Genomic DNA, 13,830 nt, shown 5'->3' with positions numbered 1-13,830 from the left:
CACACAACACATACTAACACAACAACTCAATGCTCTTCATACAACACAGACTAACACAACACACACAGCTCTTCACACAACACAGACTAACACAACAACTCACTGCTCTTCACACAGCACAGACTAACACAACACACACAGCTCTTCACACAACACAGACTAACACAACATACACAGCTCTTCACACAAAACAGACTAACACAACAGTGAATATTAATAGACTGTGAATATTACAGCAGGACACATCCTCAAAAACACATGTAGACTGTGAATATTACAGCAGGACATGTCCTCAAAGACAGTGCCCACAAAGAGGCTTTTATTGTAAAACACATTTAAAGAAGGCAAGAGGTGAGGAAACATCTCTGGTTATTCTAGGAAATATGACCTGCCACCTAAAGCCTCTGGAGCCCCAACTCCAAACCCTACACACAGTAACCTAACAACATTCTGATCATTTACTTTAACTAAATGCAGTTCCATTGTTCCTACATGTGTTCAATGGCACAATTCATTATCTAATAAAGAAATACCCAATTAAGCATAACACTTAAATACCCAATTAAGCATAACATCTGACTTTGGGATCTATTCATGATCAGATAATTATAAAGTGAGAGCTTAGATAGATCTTATAAATGATTACTAATATATTAATTCATGATGAATAACACTAACTCATTAGTTCATGATTAGTTCATTAAGATCCAGCTAGACAGTAACCATGATAAATGATTACTAATATATTAATTCATGATGAATAACACTAACTCATTAGTTCGTGATTAGTTCATTAAGATCCAGCTAAACAGTAACCATAATAAATGATTACTAATATATTAATTCATGATGAATAACACTAACTCATTAGTTCATGATTAGTTCATTAAGATCAAGCTAGACAGTAACCATGATAAATGATTACTAATATATTAATTCATGGTGAATAACACTAACTCATTAGTTCATGATTAGTTCATTAAGATTCAGCTAGACAGTAACCATGATAAATGATTACTAATATATTAATTCATGATGAATAACACTAACTCATTAGTTCATGATTAGTTCATTAAGATTCAGCTAGACAGTAACCATGCAGCACACAGCCTGTTCACTGGGCTGCTGTCCAGCAGGAGGGTCCGCAGCACACACGCAGAACAAACCAGCTGATAAACAGTTTCTGTCCTCTGGCTATCAGGCTCTTAAACAGGATGTGAAACAGTTAGTCCTTCCCAGTATCAGTTCACTGTGGCACTTTATCACTACTACTATTATTATATTTTAGCACACTACTACTTGAACATTTCCACATAGTCACTATTAATATACAGTGTGTAGTTTATCTACAGATTACCCTTCGCTAATATATTCAATAGTCACATTGTTTATTTTGTCGACTCCTGAAGTCACATTGTTTATTTTGTCTACTCTGTTGTTGTATATTCTATATATTCTGTTTATATTTAGTGTATTGTTGTCATCTCGTCATTAGTTACATGTATAAATGTCAATACTGCTGCAGAGGAGTCACCCGAGCCTGACCACAAATACTTCAGTGCATTAATTTCCTGTATGTTTATACAATTGACAAACCTGACTTGACTTATGGAATCATTAATTGTGCTCATGTAGAAAAAAATGCTGTTTTGAGACTGTGCAGTTATTGTCAAGCTTGTGGGTCAAATGATAGAATATCAACCTTTACAGAAGAGGATTCAGGTCAAATGATGATAAAACAAGTTGAGATTTGATGGACTGAAATAAATAATAGTCAACTCAATGTTTCTCTCAGTAGGTGATCTTGTACCATGGAAGCCCCTTCTAATGGCTCATGTTGGACATGTAGTCATGGAGACTGTCCTCCCCTTTGCTTTCCCAAGCACTTTCACTTTCATAGTGCACCTGCTTTATCTCATGATGGGATAGGCAATTAGTGGATGTCTTGAATCCATTATCATAGAGCAAGGAGACCACTAGGTGGCGGACTGAGACTGGATTCGGTTGACTTCATTACAAGCATGTTTACTATATACACATTTTTGATGAGGAGAAATGCAGTGTGTCTGAACAGCAGGATTACAGTGATGAGGGGGAAACCAGTGTGTCTGAACAGAAGGTTTACAGTGATGAGGAGGAAACCAGTGTGTCTGAACAGCAGGTTTACAGTGATGAGGGGGAACGCAGTGTGTCTGAACAGCAGGTTTACAGTGATGAGGGGGAATTCAGTGTGTCTGAACAGCAGGTTTACAGTGATGAGGATGAAGGCAGTGTGTCTGAACAGCAGGTTTACAGTGATGAGGAGGAAGGCAGTGTGTCTGAACAGCAGGTTTACAGTGATGAGGGGGAACACAGTGTGTCTGAACAGCAGGTTTACAGTGATGAGGAGGAAGGCAGTGTGTCTGAACAGCAGGTTTACAGTGATGAGGGGGAATGCAGTGTGCCTGAACAGCAGGTTGTTGTGGAAATTTACTTTGCTTCGTTTACTTTGCTTTGTGTTTCTATAGTCACAGCATAACAGTTCGTAGACAGACGTGAGAGCCAAGGACATCAGCGGCTCACATGCTGTTCTACCCATAGAGATAGAAGAAGACTGTCCCAACCGTAGAGATAGAAGACCCCACCTGCGCTCAGGCTAACCAAAACATAAAGTTCAGATACCTTGTAGGAGCTGTTTTTTCTTTTTTCTTTCTTTTCTTCTCTGTGTATAAGGGGAGGGAGACTTGTACTGAGAGTCAGTTCTCTTTCTCTGTTATACAGGGGACAGAACTCAATAAACTCAGTTTTACTACTCCATGCATAAGGCTGACTGTGTTTGATATGCTCTCATTTTTCTACCACACAGGTTTACAGTGATGAGGGGGAATGCAGTGTGTCTGAGCAAAAGTGGAATTTCCTGATGCAAGAACTTTTTATTTTTCCAGCTGGACATGTTGTGCCAATATCAAACTGTTCAGAAAACTCTAAATAATCAATAATGTGAGATTTGTTGATTTAATCTCTTCCTTAAACCTAAATAAACATTCTAAAGTATTAAAGAATACTGAGAAACTTGCAGCTTGCAATGACCTCTCAATTCCACCAGCAATGACTCAATTTTCTTTCCACCACCAACCCTACCACATACTGACTCAACATCCTGCAGTGAATAAGGCAGTTCCATTCTGAATTTATGTTTCGTTATTTCCATTATGTTCTTAGGTGTTTAATAACTACCTAGCCAAATAAAAACAGCAGTTGCACCCATATAGCAGCCATGTTGTTTTCTGCCTGTCTGATAGCCCATGATGAGAAAGTCTCACAAGAATGCCAAACACTACAGTGAGCTTGGAATACAGAACCTCCAGGCCTATTAAAAGTGTATCCTAAAAGTGACATATTCCTCTGTTCCACTAAAATCTGGTGACTAAAAAACTCAGTTTTTTTCTTAAAATATTATAGCAAATGTATAATGTATAATTTTATAGATGCATAGATATAAAACATGGTCCTGTTTCTGTGATCATAAACTTGGGTCCTTTATAATGCAGTATAGAGATATACTATACTATACTTTGGATATTAGGAGCTACAGACACACCTCCCCTCATTAATATACAAAGGCATCTCTGGATATTAGGAGTTACAGACACGCCTCCTCTCATTAATATACAACGGAGTCTTTAGATATTAGGAACTACAGACACGCCTCCTCTCAATGATATACAATGGAGTCTTTGGATATTAGGAAATGGTATGTTAGAGGGGCACATTTAAATAATGTAAACAGGGACTCTACACCTCTCAGCTTCTCTCCCCAGGCTGTAATCTGCATAAACAAAGACCATTCCCACATCCCCCTGCTTTGATTGGCTCCCAGTGTAAGGAAGGTCACATTAAAGTATAATCCTTTACAAAGGACTGATTATCTGAAAATTATATCTGATTTAAAAATGTATCTGTAACCCAATGCAAAAGATTACTATATTAAAATGATGCAATTAATTACTTTCCTTCAACTGCCAGAGAGTTCCAGAAACATGAGTCCCCTACAGAGCAGAGTCAGTATGGTCACCCACATTACAACTGTGAAAACTGTATGTAGAAGTAAGAAACCTTCTAATAAATCCATGTTTTACTATCAGCACACAATTACAATTTTAATACACCAATCTATATTCATGAAAGACATACAACTAAAGACATTAAACTGCATAATATTATCAATAATATGCTACATGAAATTGCTGATAGATGATAACTTGAGAAAAGGTGTTCCTTCTATGCATCAGAAAATAAAACACTCCTACTACTCTACAAATGAAACAGAGGAGAAAACAAGTCAACATTCATTACTTTAAAGTCCATTTTGTGTACTTTTATAAAAGACTTGCACAGCACTGTCACAGTAGCTAATCACATTCGAATAGATTTGCAATAGTGAAAGATAAACAGAACACCAGGCCCTTTGTGTAGAATTACAGTAAAAACAAACAAAAAATAGAAATTCTGACCTTATACTTTATAAAAACATGTTAAACTTTTAAATAAACTCTGTGCTGTTTTGGATCAGCAGGGCCAATGGGCCCAGTTTCTCTCAAGGACCTCACAGAGTGCACCCTGAACCTTCACAACCAGTTGGACAAACTCTATAGTCATAGCACCCCCTCAACAGTGCAAGCCGGTGTCTCAAGTCCTGATGGGTCGTTCCAGCACCCTCATCCTGCTGATCCAGCTGGGTCACACATGCCTAGAAGATCTGAAGTGTTACTCCTGCATCCAGGTGTGTGTACTGTGGGCCCTTAGGTCACCTCCACTATTGGGAAAAGCTACTGGAGAAAGCCAGGGTGGGAGACTTGTGGAGGACCCTAAACCTTCATTCTTCAGTTTCTGGGTGTTCCTCAGTGGAACCATCTCTTCAGAGAACAACCTAAACAAACCTTAGAGCATTTCTTAACTCTGGCCTGGGCCCTGGCTCAAGGGCTGTCTCCTAACAAACCCAGCCCCTCACCTTATTAGGTGAACAGATTTCTTTGTTGCTGATCAAGGCCCCAGAACTACATGTCAGACTTGGACTCCCATGGTTATAACACCATGACCCCTGCACAGACTTGCTAATACTGCTTGTGGCAAATTAGGGGTCACCAGTGGTACCTGTACCTACAGCTCATACACTGCCTGTGATCAGTCTTGGGTTTCAGTGTTTGGGCACAAGGCCAGTAGTGGTGAATGTACTAGTGTCTCTTGGTTATCCCTTTCTCTAAAATTTTGTCTTCTTTGCCAGACCAAATTCCTGCAATATGTCTCATTGTTTTTTTCTGGTCTTCCTCCAGTTTTCCAGAGTCTTAAAACAGAGCAATGAGAAGAGTTTGTTCCTCTGTTTTGCCCCAGTTCAAGTTTTAATGATTCTTTTTACCTGGTAAAATTGTAAATAATATTCACAGTTTCCATTTTGCTCTCTTAAGTGAGCTCATCATCATTTTCCCCAACCTTCCTCAGTTCTTCATTCACCCCCCTTTATCTATCCAAACTTCGTAGCCTCACACAGGAGACGCTCGTTAGGGAGGGACTCTGTAACAGGTGCCCCATCACCTCTGTTCCCACCATGCCCTTTGTCCGTCTTTCTACCTGCCCGTGTTCATTTGTTGTTGTGCTCCCTGGCTCTGTGCCCTACTCATGCTATTTCCCTTCCTGTTTGCATCTGACTGTTCCTTATTCAGAACCAGGATTCCTCAGACCGGGCAGACATGTGTGCTTTGCAGTAACAGACACAGTTGTACAGGTAGTACCACCAACATTAATAAGTGCTGCTGGTACTAACCATACTGAGGCTACTAGTGTAACAGCAGAAAGGGAAGTTGGTCCTACCTCAGGCTATCATGTGGTTAAAAAACACTGTTTGCTGTTTAGGTGCAGGTGAGCTACCTGGACACAGACAGACATGTACACATACCCTCAGAACTGCTTCCATCACACTATGTGCTGAACCATTGATAAAATACAGCATGGCTGGATGTTTAAAAAGATGTTAATATATTTACAGGGATTCTGAAGCCTTGCCAGTGAATCTGTTATCTCCTAGTACAAACAATAGATGCTTTTCATGTCTTTACATGTTTCAGGGGTGCTTTTTGGGTCTGGCTTAGGGTCAAGCTTAGCGTGAGCACCTGTGAGGTCACGTTTGGTACTTTCAGCATGTTCAGTTGTCCTGTGTCATTGTGCTTGTGGTAGATCTGAAAGCTGATTGGCTACCTGTCACAGAGGAAGCACAGCATACCAGGATTGGACTGAATAATTTGAAAATGTTTTGGTGGCTGAAAATTTAATTCATTGTGTTACCCAGTGTTTACATGCTATATTCACAGATCATCATGACTAGACTAGCTGTTGCCAGCTTTAATTTTATGGGTAGCAGAAGTCAGCATTATTTTTAAAAAATGTTTAGTAGAATATATTTCACCTGTATATTTTTGTAAAGGTTAAAAGTGTTAACTTGTAGCACAGAGACTACATTTTTTTGTGAAAATCATAATACTGGTGTATTTCTACTGCTATGATATTTGAAACAAAGAGGCAGGAGACATCCCTTTAAAGAGCTGGTCTTGGGTAGATAAAGGGGTGGAGCCTTATTTTAAAGAGCTGGTCCTGGGTGGAGAAAGGGGTGGAGCCTTATTTTAAAGAGCTGGTCCTGGGTTCCTGAAGGGCTGCATTCTCCCTTTTGGCAGGATCTCCATCTCCAATACACATAATATTTTATGTGACGTTGTTGCATTTGTATAATCGTATACGTTCCGGTGATGTAACTGGAGAATGAAGAAATATCCCGGATAGGTATGTTGAGTCTGCCCCCTAGTGGTGAAAGACGTGTCATCATGACCTTGACATAATCACTCGGGCAAGAGCCTCTAAAAGTCTAGGTACAGGTCTACAGTAGTGACTAGAATGGGCGGAGTATTCTATATCATCAAGACCCTGGAGCTGTTTCTGAACCTAACTATTAATGCCCTGCCTTAAAGTGATTTCTAAGCAAACCACAGAGCACATGTTGAATAGGAAAGTATTTTAATATTCAGAGAAAAAGCAAATTCATTAGACAATAAAGTATTAAAAATTTGTATTAAAAGTATTAAAAACTAGATAATCCATAAATCAATTTTTTAAATGAATTTTTAACTGTCACGGTACAGTCCCTCCTCCCAGATGTCTCCGTGTGTGTGTTTGTTTGTATGGCCATGCCCTCCTGGTGCGTGTACTTAAGTAGTGTGTGTGTACCTGCAGTAAAGGTGTGTGCACGTTACTGTAGTGTTTGTACATGCAGTAAAGGTGTGTGTGTGTACTTGCAGTAAAGGTGTGTGTGTGTACTTGCAGTAAAGGTGTGTGTGTGTACCTGCAGTAAAGGTGTGTGTGCGTTACTGTAGTGTGTGTGTTACTATAGTGTGTGTACCTGCAGTACAGGTGTGAGTGTTACTGTAGTGTGTGCACCTGTAGTACAGGTTCGTGTTCTTGCTGGTCGGTGTACATGACAGGTACGCAACCCTCTACCCAAGAGTCTCTGACACTGGCCTGGGGTTCTGGGTCCTCCATCCACAAGAGGGCACTGCCAGCATCCTCGCCCTCATCCCTCACCACGAACATCCACTCCACTGTGGGGACGAGGGTTTTCCATGCCAGCCACACGGTAAAGGGCACCTGCTGCTTCAGGGAGGAGACCAGCAATCTGACTGGTACCAGGATAATGACAGTTATACTCAACAGAGAGGAGACCAGTAATTCACCACGTTCTGACTGGGACCAGTATAATGACATTTACACTCAATAGTGACAGCATTAACAAACGTGAGCTTGGGGATCCCAGTGGCTGGGAACAGGTGAGGGAGACCCGAAGTCATTTTGCCCCATATATATAGATTATATATATAGATTAACAATATTATTAACAATAACAATATATATATATATATAGGTTAATAATATTCTCATTAATACTTTAGCTTGCGTTAAGAAAACTGTAACAGTGAGGGGAAAAAAACTAAAATCCTCCTTAAGTGGATTAATATTAAATGAAATACACATGAATTGAGGCATTTTAAAACAAAATACAAATATATAATCAATCATCTTTATAAATATGATGTGATTTTTAGCCCTAAAGGGTGCTCATTAAAACCGCCTCTTATCAAATCTGAGTCTATAAACTCTTCTCAGATCTGAATCTCAGTGTAAAACTCGTGTTCTAGAATCTTTCTCACCGAAACCGGATGCAGCGGCTCACGTGCTTCTGCAGACACACGTCACAGCGCGTGTCCAGAACACCTCCGACCTCCCCGATTACGTGCGCCACCTCCTCGTCGCCCTCCTCACGCGCGACAGTTGAAGCGCTTTATGAGGTTGCAGGTCACTTCTGTCCTACTCGCTCAAGACTCCAAACCAGCGCCTGTGGAGCTGTTCCTCCATCTGCCCGATAGATGGCGGTAGACGAACCACACTGGATTTTAAAGATGCGCTACGAATTCCGATGTGGTCCATGTTCTTCATATTTGGAGTCAAATATTAAGCTTTCCTGAAAGGTGATGAATACTTTAGAATTTCCCAAATAAACTAACGTGATCACACAATTTCAACTGCTTACTTACTGGAATCTCAGCTTATTTCTGCACAGCCCAGTTAATATTCTATGTTAATGACGTCTGTATTGATTGACATTATTTCTTAGAAATGTAGTGTGGCGTCTGTAAAAGATTAAGTTTGTGTTAGTACGTGTGGAATTGGCGATCAACATTGAGGATATGAAGTGGTCTGTATGGGTATACTTCGGGAGGGGTGATATTAACCTTTAGGTTCCACAGCAGGTGCACAACATATCCCAGTGTGCATGTTTTTGTGAATAACTTTGTAATTTAACATATATTGATATATTGGGATATATATATATATATATATATATATATATATATATATATATATATATATATATATATATATATATATATATTGATATTGATATTGGGATCTTGTGACAGTGGAATTCTTTACACTGTGCTGCATCGCTGTTATGCCACACACCTAACCAGGAGAGCTCTTGGACTAGTGTGTCAGGACTAACTGAGGGGTTTAAGATCTTTTTCTTGTGAACCGGGACTAACCAGTGGGTTAATCCCTTGGACTAGTGAGCCAGAGACAGATACAGTCATCTTTATTGAGAGGGCACATGTAATAAAAAAGCATTCTCCTTCACACAAGAAGTTTTACAGATCCAGAGTAAAACACCTCCATGTGAAAAATGCAACTAAGCACATTTTAATTCACAATTATAATTCTAAAATTTGATACAAATTAAAAAAAAGAAAAAAAAACATAAGATATCTCTATTTTTCTGTTCTAGTTTGGCTATAGCCAAACTGTTGGCTATAACAGGAGCTGCCATGGCGATAGCAGGTACCTCACGTGTGTTTCATTCCTACAGCAGTTGCTCTGGACCTCTGACAATGATCGAAGCTGTTCAAGCTCTGATAGCAAAAGATAATCAGGACAGAGTTTTGTCAATCACTTTTTATTAATCAACAACAAGACTTGTGAGGCATGATGAGATATTAGCGTATTAGACTAGTATCTTACGCATTAGACCATCCCAAACAGAATAAGAAAACCTGCTTATACTGCAGATGTCAAGATTGTTACTATATCATCCATCCAGAGTGTGTGTGTATGTGTGTGTGTGTGTGTGTGTGTGTGTGTGTGTGTGAGAGAGAGAGAGAGAGAGAGAGAGAGAGAGAGAGAGAGAGAGAGAGAGAGAGTGAGAGAGAGAGAGAGAGTAACTGGGCCTTTAAAATGGATTACATCCTGGGTCTCTGAGGAGCTTAGAGTGAGTGTAACTAGCCCATCGAGGGATAGTATTACAGATCACATTCGGAAGGCGCAAATACACACAAACAGAGGCACATGTACGCTGTGTTGCAGCGGCTGCGACGTGTCCTCGGCCTCGACGGACACGCAGGGGTGCAAATTGACATGATTGACATGTGCTCCGCCCTCTACTTTCCCCCAGGTGTTCCTGTACTCTCACCTTTCTCAAGAAAACGAAAGTATTTTTTGAACTGTCGCCATTATTGAAAATTGGGCGGATTGGCGATACGCGCGTTTAAAAATATTTCACGGTAAGTTCATTCTATTTGTTAAATGTCGATGCAGTTTAAACAACATGTTTTGTAAGTACATAGTTCTGTGTTTAAATCGTAGGTTCACCCAAAAGTGGATTAAATTTAAAGATTAAAGTCCTGGTGAAGTTAACAATACACAACTAAAATGACGGACACTAAAATGGCGAACGCTCAATACGATCGCATATTTAAAAAATAATTGAACGGGGTCAGATATACGTTGTCAGTTATTGTAAACGTCGTAAAATCGTACCAGTTAAAACTCCTCTGGTCTAAACGTAAAGTTGCCGCTGTGATGTGTGTTTTTTTTTACAGTCATTTTTTAGTGTTGTCCACATTCTCAGTGGACAGTTCAGATTCCCTGTATAGTTCATTAGCTGTAGTGTTACCTGTAGTTAGGATGGGACGGTCGACACTGAGGTTTCTACGCTTGTTTCGAGTTTCTGAAGCGCAGCGGTTTGAAACGCTGATCCGAAGTGTGGCTCAAAACGGCCATGTCACGTGACCACAGGTGAACTAAGCTTGTGTTTCTATAGGTGTTATACAGTACCTGCTGCTCCTGGCTTTGACTGACAGTGTCTGAAACACACCTGATCATACATCTGTCTCAGTCACACACTCTATGAATGCTTATAAGTCAAGAAAACACACCCCAACCTTGAGGGGTTTTGTGAGAACAGAGAATTTGAGAGACAGAGAGATTCAGTGTTGTCTAGATAGAAGGTTATTGATAGGACATATTAACTGATAGGCTAGTGAGAGACATCCAGTGAGCAGTAGTTATAGATACAGTGACATTAATATATACAAAGTGTGTGTAGAGAGAGATCCTCTGGTTTACTGACAGGAGTGATGTGCTGTATATTCACACTGTCATGACATCCCCTCCCCCAAACGTCTGTGCATGTGTGTGTGTGTTTGTTCGTCTGTATGTGTTTCACACCAGCTCCTCGTTGTGTATCGTTAATGTACGTGTATATAAGTCTTTTCTCTAAGTGTGATTGTTGTCGATGTTTAACACTCATAGCCTGCATGCTATGTCTTCATTGTTTTATGTAAATAAATGTATCGATTAGTCGCTCCCATCTTCCATCTTCCATGTTTTCCCTGTCTTGTGTATTTCAGTTCCATGCCTTAGTTTCGTTTTCTCCGACCCTTGTTTGATTGCTTACACCTGTCCATCGTTTCTAACTTAAGTTCATGTATTTAAACGCTGCCTTGTTCCCTTAGTTTTTGACTGTTCGTTGTTGTTGTTTACTTCATTGCATTTATGTGGTTGTTTTTTTTAATTCATGCTTGTGTGTTTATTTGAATCTGTATTTCAAAGCCTTCATTTTTGTTAAGCTGTTTTGTTTAGCCTTTGTGTTTCGTAGTCTCTGTTATGCTTCACCTGTTTACCTTCGTGTATCTTAGCCCTTGTCTTGTAATCATGTATTCTCATACTCTCCGTGTCAGCTCTTTGACCCTGGACTACCTAAGGACTCTGATTTAGGATTTGCCCTTAAATTGCCACTGGAGGATCTTGGAGGGCCCTGAGTGTGGTCCCAGGCTGGACTCTGCAGAGTTCTACGGACCCACTCCAGACTACCGGGGCTGATACAGTGAGGTCCAGTATTCGGAGTCTGACTCCACAGGGTTCTACTACCCTGCGGGTTATGAGAGGAACGGGGAGTGCAACGATGTTAGTCTGCGGATGGACTCGGAGTTCGACCATGGGGAGGATCTCATAATGGCGGTGGAGGAGGTCCTCCATAGGTACCCTCCCTCGGTCAGCAAAATCACGTCTGCAGATTACAAGAGCCTGTCCCTGTCACCATGTCTGTCCCCATCACGCTGTCTGTGTCAGTCACTTTGTCCCCCTTTGTCAGTGCCTGTGTCTGTCAGTGTGTCTGTCCCTGTGTCTGTTGTCGTCCTGGTCCCTGTCCTTTCCCCGGCTGTCCTGCTTGCGCTGGCCCATGTCAGATCGCTCGGTCCTCCTGCCTTGCCATTCGGCATTGGTTTCGGGGCCGTAGCCCGATAGGCTGGCACCGGGAGTCACGCCATTGGGGAGGAACTCTGTCATAATACGGTCCCTCCTCCCAAATGTCTCTGTGTGTGTGTGTGTGTGTGTGTGTGTGTGTTCGTCTGTATGGCCACACCCTAGTTGGCGTTTACAGTTACTAACGAGTAGACACGTTACTCCATGTGCTCTCTGTATAGATTTAGTTTCACTTTCATGTTTTAGCATATTTCTCCTCTGGTAATACTGTTTCATATCAGCTGTACTTCCTTTGTCTATTAGTCATTGAGTTTGGGATGTTAAGTCAGTAATTTAAATGTTAGTCATGGCTACAGCATTTCTTTATCAAGTCATTTAATCAGTTCCAGAGATTCGCCACTAGATGGCACCCAAGTACCAGTTACATTGATCGTAGTATAGACATTATAATTGACTGTGTAAACCTTTTCTGTTATTGTGCATGATGTCATTTACAAACAACAATGACATTTAAAGTAATCTCTGTATTTGTGTTTTACACCACAGATTGGTGACACAGACTTGATCTCATAGCATTACATAATATTGGGTAACCTATTCTCTACTTCACAGTTCTGTAACATCAGAGTTCTTGCCTGTTATTACACTTTTGAACTCAGTATGGCTTTAAGTGTACTGGCCAACATACCAGGTTGAACACAGTTATAAAGCCAACCAGCGCCAGTCATACCAGTCCACTACAGTAGTCTACTACAGTTTTGAAACCTTGAAACAATTTTCAACACAACTGCTTCAAACATCTCAGTGTTTCACAAAGCCTCACTTTTCCCACCACCACCTATAGTGTACTGTAAATGTAGTGAACTACTGATGCACACTGATTAAGGACAAAGATACCACCACCTATAGTGTGCCGTGTATGTAGTGAACAACTGATGTACACTGATTAAGGACAAAGATACCACCACCTATAGTGTACTGTAAATGTAGTGAACTACTGATGTACACTGATTAAGGACAAAGATACCACCACCTATAGTGTACTGTAAATGTAGTGAACAACTGATGTACAGATTAAGGACAAAGTTACCACCACCTATAGTGTACCGTGTATGTAGTGAACAACTGATGTACACTGATTAAGGACAAAGATACCTCCACCTATAGTGTACTGTAAATGTTGTGAACTACTGATGTACACTGATTAAGGACAAAGGTACCTCCACCTATAGTGTACTGTAAATGTAGTGAACAACTGATGTACAGATTAAAGACAAAGTTACCACCACCTATAGTGTACCGTGTATGTAGTGAACTACTGATGTACACTGATTAAGGACAAAGGTACCTCCACCTATAGTGTACTGTAAATGTAGTGAACAACTGATGTACAGATTAAGGACAAAGATACCACCACCTATAGTGTACTGTAAATGTAGTGAACTACTGATGTACACTGATTAAGGACAAAGGTACCTCCACCTATAGTGTACTGTAAATGTAGTGAACAACTGATGTACAGATTAAGGACAAAGTTACCACCACCTATAGTGTACCGTGTATGTAGTGAACAACTGATGTACACTGATTAAGGACAAAGATACCACCACCTATAGTGTACTGTAAATGTAGTGAACTACTGATGTACACTGATTAAGGACAAAGATACCACCACCTATAGTGTACTGTAAATGTGGTGAACTACTTGGGTCCACT

At 40.4% G+C, this 13,830-nt stretch overlaps 2 protein-coding genes across 4 annotated transcripts in view; one reads left to right on the top strand and one right to left on the bottom strand.

Annotated features, from left to right (window-relative positions):
- The window catches only part of LOC145656919 (NACHT, LRR and PYD domains-containing protein 3-like), a 486,221-nt gene that overhangs the window by 160,004 nt on the left and 312,387 nt on the right, over positions 1–13,830 (bottom strand).
- The window catches only part of LOC113568809 (NLR family CARD domain-containing protein 3-like), a 17,887-nt gene continuing 13,758 nt past the window's right edge, over positions 9,702–13,830 (top strand). For 2 of the 4 annotated variants that reach the window (XM_081711961.1, XM_081711919.1), the window contains exon 1: positions 9,702–10,133. The gene's annotated coding sequence lies outside the window, so the exon portion shown is untranslated. Of the gene's footprint in view, positions 10,134–11,591; positions 11,905–13,830 lie in introns of all 4 variants that reach the window. The other 2 variants (XM_081711885.1, XM_081711830.1) reach the window with 2 other exon arrangements.

The sequence above is a fragment of the Electrophorus electricus genome, chromosome 1 (assembly GCF_041902795.1).
Source record: "Electrophorus electricus isolate QZ-2024a chromosome 1, ASM4190279v1, whole genome shotgun sequence".
Taxonomy (NCBI): Eukaryota; Metazoa; Chordata; class Actinopteri; order Gymnotiformes; family Gymnotidae; genus Electrophorus; species Electrophorus electricus.
Note: the sequence above shows the minus strand (reverse complement) of the source record. Positions and strands in the feature narration are given on the sequence as shown.